Below are 15981 nucleotides of genomic sequence, written 5' to 3' on the forward strand. Positions count from 1 at the left end.
TCAAGAACCCTAAATTGTCCAGGCAAGTCTCATAATTTATCGAATCAACCAACAGAACATTACACGAAGAAAAGAAAGAGAATTTGAGCCGATAGATGCCCCGAGCCCGCAACCCACAAACACCCTTACATTGAAACCATATGCAGTGAGCCCAAGATGCAAAAACCAAACCAAATTATCCAAAAGCAAGCCTATATTGATAGGAATTAATCCCAGAGTTTCCCCTTGACCAGGACCATCTACAATCAGACGAGAAAACCAAACATGGCATGCCCTATCCAACAGGTCAGGATTGTCCCTATAATGTTCCAACAGGGATCCCAAAACCTCGACCCTATACGGACTAAGGCTGGGGCGAAGAATACATACAACCATGACTCGAATTCGAGCTCACACAAAGTCAAAATAACCTTGAACCATACAAAATTTACCATAGACCCAAACCCTTACAGTTCCACAATTGCCTAAACAGGAAGTACCATGACATACATGTAGAAATTTCTCTATGGATCAGCTACCTCTAATACCATGTAGAAATTCTCACTGTAGATCACCTGATAATGAAATGTACTAAAGCAAAATACTTGATCTAATTCTACTATCAAACTTTGCGGAAGCTTAATCAATTTGAGCAAGATCAATTGAAACACATATAACAGAGAAGAAGAAATCATACACATGAAACACAGAAGAATACTTTGAGGAAAGCCTCAGCTAAAAACCCTACTATCTGTATTATCATACAAGTGGAAATATCTCAATATTACACAAAGCTTTAGCTCTCAAGCTATCCAGATCTCAGTACCATCCTTCACTGATGCTCATAGACAGAATAGACAACATATATGCCTTCCTTCAGTCCTCCAAGCCTCATATTTCCTTGTGCAGTTTCTCCTGGGTCCTCCAGCTGCAACCTGTGTGATTCTCACCTCACACAAAACATTGACCTCTAAAATATCTGCGTAATATTGAAGGAGATAATTCCTTCTGCATGGATGAGTTTCCTATATAGGAAAAATTCTTCCAACTGATAGTACACTATCCCTTCCTTTAATCTTAACTAGGTCTCTGTCTGAACTAACATGCATGAGTTATTTATGAGAGAATATTTAGTTATCTGGAGAACACTAGTTTCATGCATGCATTCATTAACTAACTAAACTCACAATTAGTTCCTCCAATTGTTTGGAACTAATTTAACTGGACTTAACTCAATTAACTAAGCTAACTAATTACAACTCAAATACAATTCATCCTTCTCTCCTTAATTAAGGGATAACTTCCTCAATCAAAGGGATAATTGTTGCATGTCTTCACATAGACTTCATGTTTGATTTTCTCTAACTAATTAACTCAAGATGAATTAATTAATTATTTTTCAAATAGCTAGTGAGACTAAATTCGAATTTTAATTCTCAATTTTAATTCAGGGACTAATTAAAATTGGAATAAATCCCAAAATGTTATTTTTAGCATTTCTATTTTTTGCTATTTCCAACAAAGTTGAAGTATATCTTGAAATTATATTTATAGCAATGCTACTTTTAGCATTTCTTATTGCTATTTTCAACACTCCCTCTCAACAAAAAAGGCATTCAACTCGAACCCGATCCTGAACATTTGGAATGTTTTGCATGCAACACTTCTCTCAAGTGTTGTTGTTCCAGCAACTCTAGGAAAACAAAAAATATCCAACCTGAATCAGAATGATGCCTCTGTCACCAAAGTATCTGACTGCTATTACCTCTGTCGACTGAAAATTCTGCACCTCCATGCTCTTCAGTATCTAACTGCTCTAGCCTCTGTCACTTTGATCTCTGACTGCATCAATCACACTGATTCCTCCTGTTGCATCCATGTTGCTGCTGGCCTTATCTCCCAGCACTACATCCACACTGCACCTCCTCTCATCATGTTGCATCATGCTGCCCAATGCTGCACTGCAACTTAGTTACTGAGAAGTAAGCAACTGATCTCCCAACCAACCTCCTTATTAGGCTAGAAACACCCTCTGATGTTGAAGCTCCCTCTGCTGCTCCATCTGCATCCATCTCTACCCACTCATCCAGTCCTGCTACTCCTCGTCGGGGCTCCTGTAGCAAGGTATAATCAAAGAGGTTGGGTACCTCAAGGATCCTACCCATATTTCAGCCTTCTTGGGACTATCACTTCACATCGCCCCACCTCCCACCTAGAGGTATGGATGCATCTGATCCCTCTGCCCACTTGTCTTGAAATTTCCCCCTACTGGAGGTCTCTGCATGAGTGGATGGCTCTGCTCGGTCTCCTCTCGGCTTCTCCAGTTGTGGCTGCTACACAACTTCCTGAAGTTGCTTCACCAATTGTGGCTCCACCACAATTGTCTGATACTTCTTCCGGCACTGCATGTTGAGAGGTAATGTACTCTCCCTCTCAACCACCAAGTCTCCTACATTTGCCTTGCTCCTCAAGGCTTTGCATGCATCTTGAACCTCAAGAGCATACAGGTTCTTAACTCGTGAACTGATCTACTTCACTTTTCTCGTGGTGATGTGTCTAAAGAAAACCTTTCCCTTACTGAAGACTACATCATAGGTCCTCCAACATTGCGATCGATACCAAGTTCTTCTTCAGTCTTGGCACATACTTCACAGCTATCAAGGTGATGCGAGCTCCATGCTCCCTCTGAAAAGCAACTATGCCCACACCTGAAACACTATAATTTTCATCATTACCCATCTCTATGTGCATCTGTAGGTCTTTCTCCTCCAAGGTACTGAATAAACTTTTATCGCCAGTCATGTGGAATGAGGCTCCACTGTCAATATACCAAACACAACCCATCATCGATGACACCATGCATGCGAAGAGGGTAAAGTCCATTTCGAACTGATAAGCTAATGCCTCACCTTCTGATCCTTTCAAGGATCCTTCTTGGACTTCTTCGATGGGAAATTAGTTGCATAATGTCCCATCTTGTGAATTCGGTTTGCACCTGCAAGTCTGAACTTCAAACTTCAAATTCTTCTTAGTAAACTGTTCACAGCTATGATAACCTTTGCTCCGATAAACTGTAGAACTTTCCCTACAAAACCTTGCTCTCATACCATGTAGAAATTTCTCTATGGATCAACTACCTCTGTACCATGTGGAAATTCTCACTGTAGATCACCTGATAATGCAATGTACTAAAGCAAAATACTTGATCTACTTCTACTATCAAACATTATGGAAGCTTAATCAATTTGAGCAAGATCAATCGGAACACATATAACAGAGAAGAAGAAATCATACACATGAAACACAGAAGAATACTCTGGGGAAAGCCTCAGCTAAAAACCCTGTTATCTGTATTATCATACAAGTGGAAATATCTTAGGATTACACAAATCTTTAGCTCTCAAACTATCCAGCTCTCAGTACAATCCCTCACTAATTCTCATAGACAGAATAGACAACATATATGCCTTCCTTCAGTCCTCCAAGCCTCTTATTTCCTTCCCGGGTCCTCTAGTTGCAACCTGTGTGATTCTCACCTCACACACAACACTGACCTCTGAAATAACTACGCAATCCTCAAGGAGATAATTCCTTCTGCATGGATGAGTTTCCTACATAGGAAAAATTCCTCCAACTGATAGTACATTGTCCCTTCCTTTAATCTCAACTGGGTCTTTATCTGAACTGACATGCATGAGTTATTTATGAGAGAATATTCAATTATTTGGAGAACACTAGTTTCATGCATGCATGCATTAACTGATTGAACTCACAATTAGTTCCTCCAACTGTTTGGAACTAATTTAACTGGACTTAACTCAGTTAACCGAACTAACTAATTACAACTCATCCTTATCTCCTTAATTAAGGGATAACTTCCTCAATCAAAGGGATAATTGTTGCATGTCTTCACATAGAATTCATGTTTGATTTTCTCCAACTAATTAACTCAAGGTGAATTAATTAATTATTTTTCAAACAGCTAGTGAGACTAAATTCAAATTTTAATTCAGGGACTAATTAAAATTTGAATATATCCCGAAATGATATTTATAGTAATGTTATTTTCAGCATTTCTATTCTTTGCTATTTCCAACAGAGTTGGAGTATATCCTGAAATTCTATTTATAGAAATGTTATTTTTAGCATTTCTATTTTTAACATTTCTTGTTGCTATTTTCAACAATACAAAACAGCCTACCAACCAAACCTTACAAGATCCCATGCAAGACAACCAAATCCCATACACCATAAACACTGGGACATACAATATTAAAGACTCAACACAAACCATAAACCATACAATGCCATGCTCTAGGAAATTCTGATTCTAGTCCCACCAAACCATAGAAGCATGCATCTCATAGATCAGAGGGAAGATACACTGATCCATACATGTAGAGAGAGATAAATTAAGAGTGGAGACATACCAGTGGGCGCTTCCAATACTTGGAGTAGACGATGACTCAAGTTTCCCAAAATGACTAGCCCAGGAAAAATCCACAGTAGACGAAGGGCGCAAACCAACTTACCCATCACACCGGAAGGAAACCTCACCTTAATGTCTATCGTAATGTCTCTTCCACCATCAAGATTAGAAATTAAACTTTGCATGCACACCACTACCTCTCTAAGTGCAACATGCATGCAGAGGGTGGCTGAAAATATCTGGGAGATATGAATTAAATTGTGGGCCAGGTTGAGCCCAATGGGGCCAAATCACACTGCACTCGAGGGTTAAATTAGGGAGGGTGAAACACTAGGACTTCCCAAGAGGTCACCCATCCCAGTACTACTCTAGCCCAAGCATGCTTAACTGTGGAGTTTTGATGGATCTGATGCATTAACGTTGGTATGATCACACCCCTCCCCCAACCCCTAACATTAATACATTGTGTAGAGTGCAAAAGTGCAGATGAAGAAAGCTTCCTCTGCACCTCCACACTCTACATAATGTATCAATATAAGTTTTATTGTTAATCTCGACAACATTGATACATTTTGCAGAGTGCAGAGGTGTAGAGGAAGAAAGCTTCCTTTGCACCTCCACACAATGTATCAATGTTAAAAGTTGTATGTTTTAAATGCATGCAATCATGTAAGTTTTGTTCTTTATCATAATTTTTTAGTTTCAATTCAATGTTAACAAACTCAATGACATATTTTTAAATATATCTCCTACACCACTCCCTTTCTTATTCATTGCATCGTCGAAAAATATTTCCAACTCTCATCTCTTGTTTCCTTATTTTTCTTATCATTATCTTCTTATTCTGTAGACATGATGTCCTCATCTAGAAAATATGTCCTCATCAACTTGTAGTTGGTTAATGGATGGATTTCCAAGTGGTTTGTGACTCCTTGTCCTTAATTCTTCCTATATCACATATGTGATGTCAAATTTGGACAAGAGAAATTGCCACCTAGCTCCTCTTCCTGTTAACGCTGGCTTCTCAAGAAAATGATGAAGTGGATCCATACAAGCTAGGAGAAGGACTGGGTTGGAACACTATGGACAATGGCTACAGGGAAATACCCCTTTACTACTGAGGGGAGCATGTTCCAAAATATGTCATCGATCTGTATGCCTTTGAGCTCGCTCTTCAATCTATATATTTGCTTCCATATGGTCATTCCATACAAAGGCTGACCTAACAACAACCATCATCAAACCTTGGTTGACGAAACTTAATAAAATTAATGATCAAAGAGATTCATATGAGGAAAAATCATGTCATATAATAATAATGATGAAGGGTTGCACTAATATACAATTTCTAAAGAAGTGAAGCTATTTTTCTACAAAGGGGAAGAAAAGCCTAAAATTACGAACAAAAATTGTTCGTTGATACATTGTGCAGAGGTGCAGATTATAAAGCTGTGAAGGAAGAACAATGGAATATTCCTCCAAAGTCTACACAATGAAAGTTTGTCATTTTCTATTTTTTTCATCAAAAATGAAATGGATAAGTGTAGAGGTGCATAGGTGCTTCTTTGCACTTCCGCACCTTCACACTTCCACATTTATTGATACACATTATATCAAAACTAAGGTGGAGTATACTAGATAGGTGACTACCATTTCCTGGCTGGCGAGGGAGGATGAATGTCATATTAGCATGTGGGAGGATATATGTCTCCCTACTACTGAAGGAGGATACAATCATGCTAATGTGCAGAAGAAGAATTGGACACACACAAGGGAGTGAGATCTTATGATGTTATGTTAACCCATAACTTGCATATTAAAGTTAACTTATTGTAGGGATATTTATAAATAAATCATGTTTGATGTATATGTTTGGTTCAATGCACACAAAATAAAATGAGTGTATAGACTATATCAATTTCTATTTAGTGTATTTTAATGGTTTAATGTTTTGGGGCTTGTTTGGTTAGATTTTAGTTACATTATGATTTTTTTTTTGTTATTTGACATGTGCATTTGAATATATAAATAAATTTGGTGTCTTGAAATTTTTTGGAAAATTTGATCATCTCCGATGCAAATATAAAATAAGCCATCACTAATTATGTGTATTAAATTATAAATAAAATTCAAGCATAAATTCATTGAGCATGAAGAAATGTATGCCATGGGTACCAAATTAACCAAGTTTAAGAAAATGTGGAGGTGCAGAGGAAGCACAATTAAATTTTCCTCCACACCTTTGCACTCTGCACAATGAAAGGTTTGTCATCTGCTCTTTTTTCGTCAGAGAGGAAATGCTGAAGTGTAGAGGTACAAAGGTGCTTCTCTGCACTCCCATACCTCTACACTACCACACTTTTGCACTTATTGATACAAAGTGTATCAAAACTAAGGTGGAGTATACTGGAAAGGTGGTTGCCACCCACTTAAAAGAGTTAATTGTGTGCAGGTGCAGGAATGTGGAGGAGTATGAAAAAGAACCTTTGCACCTCCACAATATATTATTTATCCAATAGTTCTAGAATTTCCAACTCTCGAATTTTGCTACATTATTTTTCTTATCGTTACGTTCTTATTCTGCACAAAGGATGTCCTCATTTGGATCCATCCTCAATAGCTCATAGTCGGGTAAGTGATGGCTTTCCAAGTGGTTTGTGCCTCCTTGTCCCTTAATTCTTTCTTTGTCATGTATGTGATGTCGAATTCATACAAGAGAAATTACCACCTAGCTAATTTTCCTATTAATGTCGGCTTCTCAAAAAAATACTTAAGTTGGTCCATACAAGCTAGGAGAAGGAATGGGATGGACCATTATAGAATATAGCTACTGGAAAATTGCCATGTAATATTGAGGGGGGGCATGCTCCAAGATATTTCATTGATTTGTACATCTTTGATATCACTCTTCAATCCATATGCTTGCTTCCATATGGTCATTCCATGCAAAGGTTGGCCCAACAACAACCATCACTGAACCATGTTTGACGAAACCTGATAATATTGACAATCACTAAGATTTAGATGAGTAAAACCCATAACATATAATAATAATGATGAGGGGCTACGCTAATATACAACGACTAAATAAGTGAAACTATCGTTATACAAAGGGGGATAAAAGCCTAAAATTACGAACAACAACTGCTCGTTGATATATTGTGTGGAGTGCAGAGGAAGCTTTCTTTATTCACACTTCTCACAATGTTTCAATTTTAAAAATGGTACAGAGTGTGGAGGAAGATCCATAATGAGTTATTTACCCATGAAAAATAGATCTAAGAAACATTGCCATACGATCAATAGATGTAGCAATAATTTCTCTAGTAATATTTGTTAAATTAGTTCAACTATATCTGATAGCCTCAGTAGCCTAGAGGGTGAGAACCCAAAGGCTTGTATGGACCCCCAGGGTGAGCTCCACCATAATGGTTGGTAGTCTCTTTGATATTAGTAGGGAAGCTTGATATTAGTAGGGATGCAGTCTTTGATGACAAGGTTTCCAGGTAGGAAACAAACTAGTCTAGGGAAACTTAGAATCATAAGAGGCTCCAAGGGTTTAATAAATGTTCTCAAAGAGATGTCATCGATATTTACACCTTTGGTATTACTCTTCAACCCTGCACTGGATTCCATATGGTCATTCCATGCAAAGGATGGCCCATTAAAGGTTGGTCATTTAAACAAATTTCCATGTACACATTTTCTATTATGTTGTAGTAATATCCATAATGTTGATACATTGTGCAGAGGAAGAAATATTTCTCCTCACCTCTTCACTATTCACAATGTATAAATATATTTTTTATTGTTAATCTACATAATGCTGATACATTGTACAAAGTAAGTAGGTGCAGAGGAAGAAAGATTCCTTCGCGCCTTCGCACTTTGCACAACGTATCAACGTTAACAATTTTATGTTTTAAATGCATGAAATCATGTAATTTTTGTTCTTTATCATGAATTTTTAGTTTCAATCCAATGTTATAAAACTCAATGACATATTTTTTTAATCAGGTTCTACACTATTGCCTTTTTTATTCATTGCAATATCAAATTTCCAACTCTAGGCTTTCATTGCCTTATTATTCTTATTGTCATCTTCTTATTCTACACATAGGACATCCTCATCTAGAAAGTTCATCCTCATTAGCTCGTAGTCATGTAAGCGATGGATTTCCAAGTGGTTTGTGACTCCTTTTCCCTTGATTATTTCTTTGTCATGTACTTGATATTGAATTTAGACAAAAGAAATTGTTGCCTAGCTCTTATTCCTATTAACGTTATCTTCTCAAAAAAATAATGAAATGGATCCATATGTGCTAGGAGAAGGACTAGGCTAGCCCATTGTGGATTATGGGTACTGGGAGATACCCTCGTAGATTATACATAGTGAACTGCTTTCCCATTTTTGGGGAGTTCGAGATATTGTGCTAGCTTATGGCTATTATGCTTCTGCTACTTAAACCACCCCCTTATGTGACCAGTAGATTTTTCAATTCCACTTAAGGTCCTTATTCATAGGGTCGCATCTCAAATGTGAATATAAGGAGATGGATTTTTTCCTCCATGTTGTAACTCATCAACTCATACCAGAGAGTATTATAGTTCCATATGAGCATATTATATATATTTGTGTGACATAATTTCTTAGGAGTTTTGATATATGTAATAGTAGATTCAATTTAGATAGTGCCATGGGGGAGGAAGGGCTTGACGAATCGCTGCTACTTCTAGTTATTATCTCTCATTTTCCAGACCAACTTCCTCCACACTCTGCACAATGTATCAACATTATGGATATTTGTTCATCCCTCCCCTCCACCCCCTTTCTTATGTAAGAGAACTAGCATCCCGTTAGTTTTGGCATCATTGGGAAAAGAAGTAGCAGTGTCATTCATAACAGTGTTAATGTCAGTGTTAAATCACTCACCGATAGAATGGCTAGTTAAAAAATTAGCCTTTTTTTATTATTTTAAAATGATTTGGTAGGCACTAACAAATATCAAAAATAAATCGCCCTCCCCCAAGGGAATTATGTTACATCAAGGCAATGGACAATTAGAAATATATTTTCCAAAAAATGGAAAATTATTTTTGAATTTACATAAAGATAGAAATATTCAGTATTTTCCAAAAACTTTGGTTAAAGTTACCAAAAGTCACAAAATCTCATAAAAGTAATCGAGAGTCAAGGGAATTTTACTGTGAAGCAAGTGTTATAGTCCCTAAAGAGGCAAAGACTAATAACATGCATGTAATCTTTATTTAGACATCTAAAAGCAATTATTTTATTTATCTAGGTGAATTACAAGACCTAAAAGGATGAATTCCTAAGGTGTTTTGACTATGGTGTTTTGTCTATATCACATGATGTCTTATAATAAATCAATAAAATTAATTAATTAATTTAATAAGAAAGTCAATCACTACCTAAGTAAAGAATATATTACCTCCTCATTCACAATAAGGAAACCCAAAAGAAATTCCCCCTAAAAAACTGTCAAACCCAAATTTTTAAGGCTGGAAAACATGTTATGGGATGTATATACACCTTTAATGAGGTAAAGGTGAGTAGTAGACTATATGCTTAAAGAAAAGTGTATATGCTTCTATTTTACAAACAAATTTGGTAAAACTACCTAAAAATAATTTTGTAGGTCCAATTAAGATTGAGGGTTTTGACTAGGTTTTAAAATAGCTGAAAAGTTATTCTAAACTCTATTTGAATGTTATAATTGTCCCACACGATATTCAATCCAAAATTTCTTTAAAACGTAAACAAATCTAGAGAAGATTTTAGTAATTGGTTATTTTTTTAGTGATTTTCTAAAAAAACATGTGCCTATTCGGTTAAATAATTACCTATTTTTTACATAGATACAATTAGATTTATAATATTTACCATAAAATTACCAAATTTACATAGATATGATTAAATTTATAATATTTTCCATAAAATTACCAATTTTAATGGTAAATTACTTATTTTTTTATTCAAAATCCACCTACATTGTATATGCATGATTTTTCAAACTATAATAGTAACCTAGAATACTATACATAGGTATAATATTTGAATCCTTAAAATATATCTTGAATAATACCCTAGAATAATTTTAAATTACACGATGCCTATATGTAAATTAAAATTTCAATATGTTGTAGCCCAATTTTACCGTCTTTAAATTGGGTTATCTTTGAGAATTCTATTGCACTTCGACTCTCATCCTGTAATTTCTATCCTTAATGTGTCTTGTAAAGCCCATCTTTGTCATGCTGGATTACCCATTATAGTTAACCTTTATAACAATTATTTAAAGTTGCCAATCATAATCACACCCCCTCAAATCGATATGTTAGTCTTTTATTATAACAATGTTATGAGCAGGTTTTTTGATCATATATGAATTTACTTTTTTTTTAGGTTATAATACTCAGTCTCATTAGTTTCATAACATATCCATCTTAGCATATGTAGAAATTATGATGTAGATTTGCAACTGCTCATGAAGTTTTAATCAAAATCACAAGACACAAACCTACTCTACTGCTCTACGGAAAGTAATTCACAATTTAGAACATCGATCCCAAACATGAAATAAGAAATAACACACATGCACACAATATTTTTCTTGGGGAAAGTAATCTACTAAAAACCCCAATGTCTACTTGTATTAATCTGATGAATAGAGATATATTACAATTAATTTGCTCAACTGAGCACAACCTACAAGTGCATAACCTATCTCTCTGCTCACTAAGAAGCTCTGACCTATACTTAGTCAATTTCTTCCTCTGCTTGAGCCCCTATTTCATTGCATAATTCCTTGAGAAATTAAGCCCCTATTATTTAGGAATTTCTCAAAAATGGATTATGCAATTCCTCAGGTTGATCATCAAGTTTCATGCAACACCTCTACACTTGAGAATAGTTTATAATTGATGTTACACTGCCTTGGAATCTCCACCTCAACTAGGTAACTTGAATTCTCTACATGCACTAGCTAATCTAGGAAGATTGATTAGTTAGTCGAATGATCACTGAGTTAGATTGAAGTCACACTGCACATCTGACCTTCCGCCAGTTCCTCCAACAATTGGAACTAGTTTAAATGAACACAATTTAATATAATTGAATTATATTGCTACAAATTAGCAATCACTCATGATTAATTGAACTCAATCCCTCCAACTCGAATTAATTGAGTTAACTAAGTGACAAGTGTCATATCACCTCAGTTAACTACCTCCAATATGTATTGTGGAAATTCAAATTTTCTCAATTTAATCAAGACAAAATCAAATTGAGAATTTCTTGCTATATTTTTCAACAATATATCCTAAACCCTACTAAAATTTCATCATAAATCTTTTCTATATAACACTTTGTTATTAACATAAACCATTTCAAATTTATCTAAAACATCAAGTTTTATAGTATTATTACTATAGACGGGAGTGAAATTAAAATTCTTCCTATTGAATCTAAAATTTTAACATTAACTTCACACATTTTATAAAGCATAAAATTATTTTCCCAAAAAAAGCCATAAATTTTATGAAATTATTCCCAAACAAAAAATTAGCATTTGACGATATATTAAATCAATATTTTTTATAAGCTTCATGGTGCACATGGTTGTTTTTTTTAATTATGAAATTTCACTTTTCTTTAAAATTACATAATATATATGTTTTTATAACGAAACATAATTTACATAATATATTTTTTTATAACCAAACATGATTTTGTATAAGTAAAAAATATATAAACTATTTTAGCATTTGAGGATATATTAAATAAATGTTTTTTATAAGCTTCAGGATGCACATGGTTGTTTTTTTTTAATTATGAAATTTTATTTTTCCTTAAAATTACAAAATATAATTTTATAACAAAGCATATTTTTGTAAAAGTTAAAAAAACCTAAACTTTTATGAATCAAATTTATGTTGATACTAACTTGACAAAAAACACGTGAGTGGTTTAAATCACACTGGGTAAAACTTGAAGGATTATGTCATGAACTTTTTAACATCCATTGTAAATTTCACCTATGACATTTTCCAAAATTATATTCCTCACTCCCCACATTCCGATATGTGTGACTTGTATTTATTGAAAAAGGTGTAAATATTCCAACGTAATGGACCTTAATATTAAAATCTGATGTTGTTTCATGACATCAATTACCATGAAAATTTATCTACATAACCTTATTAACCCTCGATGGACCTAGCCCACACCCCCGAAAACTTCACAACTAATGATGGGAAATAATGATAAGGGTACTGGCGAGGGTTGAACCCGCCCGATCCACGTGCCCGGCCCCAAGCGAGCGGCCCCATAAATACAACGTACCATGTATGAACCAAAACCAACCTCCAACACCGTGCTTCATTACAACAGTTAAATGTGTTAATGCGCTATTTTGTAGATTCGAAACCGCAACCTTTGCCTTCATAGCCTCCTCCCCCACTGTTGAGCCACGTGGGTCGGCTTCCTGTAACTCTGCGACCATTGTGTATTTAACCCTTTAACTTCTTTTGCAAGAGGTGAGAGAGGTGGCGGAATGGAGAGCAGATAGGAGCATACTGCAGAACCATGAGTGATGGAACCAGGAGCGGACTCATGACACGTTTTTCTATACACATAATATTTTAATATGTTGCAGGTGGAACGATGATTGCTGTAGAAATAGGGAGCGGAATCATGATCCTTGAAATTTCCTTGAGGGGGTAATTTTTCTCCATGTCGAAATATAGTCAAGTTTATAGTCATTTTTCACAGTTTTTTGTAAGGATCACAATGGCGATGTTGGACTCACCTTTTGAGTTGCAGATTTCCAGTGCACCCATGGAGCAGAATATTTGAGGAATCTAAGGGGAATCTAAAAGATTCCTTGAGCCCCAGATTCTCAATTTCTCAGAATTCAAAAATTGGATAGTCAATTTTACACTATTCGACGCCAAAAATCTTATGGTGAGTTCATATTTCCCCTTTTCTCATTTCATTTTCGAGCCACTTTTCTAAGTGGAGTGCAGGTGTCAGCATTCATGTGCGAGCAGCGATTTTCATGCGATTCGATGCCGTGAGATCGATGGTTCGAACAACTTCAGTAGCTTGACATCCTTTTCTTCAGTTGGCCCTGGATGTGAGGTATATGCAGTGTTCATGTACTTCTTCTTGCTATGCATTGTGCTGCATAGATCCCTATTTGATGCTTGATGTGGGATCTTGTTTCTTACTCGTTTTCATGATTCCTACTTGATGTGATGCAGAATCATATGTGTGATGTACTTGTTGTCATGATTCGTCATGCTGTGTTTTGAGATCCTTTTATTGTATGTTGATGGGACACTAATGTTGTCATCATGTATGTTTGCATTGAGATCCCTGTTATGCCATGTTGGCGAGATGCAAATCATGCATGAGTTTTATGTCATACTGATAGGAGTCATTTTTCACTGAGAATTCCTATAGCAGAACATCTCTTGGAGCCACTCTTGCGTGAGGGCATTTTCCTTATATGATAGTGACAACACCTCTTATGTATATCATCACTATTGACATCACTTAATGCAGCAACGTACACCATCTTGACACCGGGCCCTGGAGACATAGTCCCTCTTGGACGAACTCCGTTATCAACAGCTTATGTTTTCATGTGTTGAGGATTGACATGTTCCTCTTCTTTATAACATGCACATGTATTCATTTATGTTCTTTTAAAAATGCAATCTAGCACATCACGAAAGTAAAAGGTCTTCGAAGGGTCCTTTGTCACACCCGGACTTGGATTAAGTGGTATCAGAACAGTATTTGCGTTGATGTGAATTGCAAGCGTGAACAATGGAACGTGCAACAACATATGATGAAAAAGTGATGTATGATACCATGCTCAACATTTCCAAAAGGGTGGAAATCATGTATGAAACTCTACAGAAAGAGATAGAGGAAAAGGAGCAATTGCAGCTTTAGTTGCAAGCCATGGAAGAGGCCCTGGAAGAACTGAAGCACAACAAACATAATATTCAAATCGAGAACGTTGAATTGAAGAGGCGCCTACATGAAGAGAAAGAGGGAAAACAAAGTTTGGTACGACAACTGCAAGCAAAGGACGAGGCCTTGGAAAAGCTGCAGTGTGATCCATGTGAGGTAAAAAGTAGTTCTCCGAATTCATGTATGTTTCCTGATGATGATTTCGTTGTTTTTGAAAATCATACCATAAGAATTGGCTCCAAATTGTGAAGGGAATGGGGTATGAAGGAAAAGGCTTGGGCGTTAATGGCCAAGGCATTGTCAACCCCATCAAAGTAGAGGAATTACCGTATCGAACAGGACTTGGGTATGTCAAAAAGGAAGTTGGGGAATGTGCCAAGACAGCTAGTGAACCAACAACAGATGATGAGAAGCCCTCATAAGTTCTTTCCAAATCGACAGAGGAGGTAAAAGATGTTGATTTCCTTTCAGTTTCGTCGTCACATAGTATGATTTCTATTGGAGATGTGGAGATCCCAATTACAGGGAAAAACATGAGGCTCCTTACAAGGACAAGGCATGAGGAGGAAAAAGAACTTGGTGTTAATAACCACGACGTAACTCAACCATTGGAGGTTGTGTAGAGACCTCAATTTCTAGGCTTGAGATACACCAAGGGATAATGCTCGAAGGTGTCATATGCTTCCGAGACATCGTTGAAATCATTGAGGAAAGAGAATGATGGGAACACATCCCCATCATCCCATGGAAGTTTCCATTGCAGGAAAAGAGCCAAGGCAAGCTCTCATCGCCATACTTACACCAGAGACAAAAAGGAAAGGTATAACCACTCTCGACATTCAAATGTTCATTTCGATTATAATCATGTTGTTAAAGATAAACATAAAACATGGCATTGAAAAACATGTACCTTTTGTGGATTACATAACCATACATTTTCTAAGTGTTGGAAAAAATGGTAGCACACAAAAGGATGAGGCGTGAAATACCCTCTCAACCACAGGTAAGGAAATAGGTTAAGCAAATATGGAGGAAGAAGATGTATTGCAGTCATTGCGACAGAAATGGTCATCAAAGAGCCACTTATTGGAGGCTCCATCCAGAACAATGCCTTAAAGATAGAGTGTCGGTGTATTAACCAAGTGAAACAATTGTTCAACAAGCAAAACCACCACAAGGGGATGACCCATTCACAATGATAAGTGAAAAATGGTTTTTAGACATCTTAGCATGTCATGATCGTGCTTTTGTAAATCATATGTTGCATTTTAAAATGTAAAAGTGATGATGTGTTTTCCATCACTTATTCAACAACAATGATGTATGGTCTTATTTTGAGTTGCATGATAAACTGTGAAAGTGATGTCATGTTTCCATCAGTTGTCAAAGAAAAATTAAGTGTTTGGCCTCATGTTTGTAAATCATGTGTTGCAGTGATGATGTGTTTTCCATCACTTGTTGAAGCAACAATGATATGTTGGCCTTGTTTTCATCGCTGGAGTGTTGCGTCCATCTTGATGTAAACTTAACCACCGAGTATGTGTTATAAACTCGTGGCAAGTGTGGA

General features: G+C 36.1%; 1 pseudogene; it reads right to left on the reverse strand.

Moving 5' to 3' along the window:
• Window positions 1-4727: 4727 nt before the first annotated feature.
• On the reverse strand, window positions 4728-4845 carry LOC149216321 (5S ribosomal RNA; annotated as a pseudogene).
• Window positions 4846-15981: the final 11136 nt, after the last annotated feature.

Source organism: Pinus tabuliformis, chromosome 1_1, assembly GCF_031772625.1.
Source record: "Pinus tabuliformis cultivar Carrire ecotype Pingquan chromosome 1_1, CPIR1, whole genome shotgun sequence".
Taxonomy (NCBI): domain Eukaryota; kingdom Viridiplantae; phylum Streptophyta; class Pinopsida; order Pinales; family Pinaceae; genus Pinus; species Pinus tabuliformis.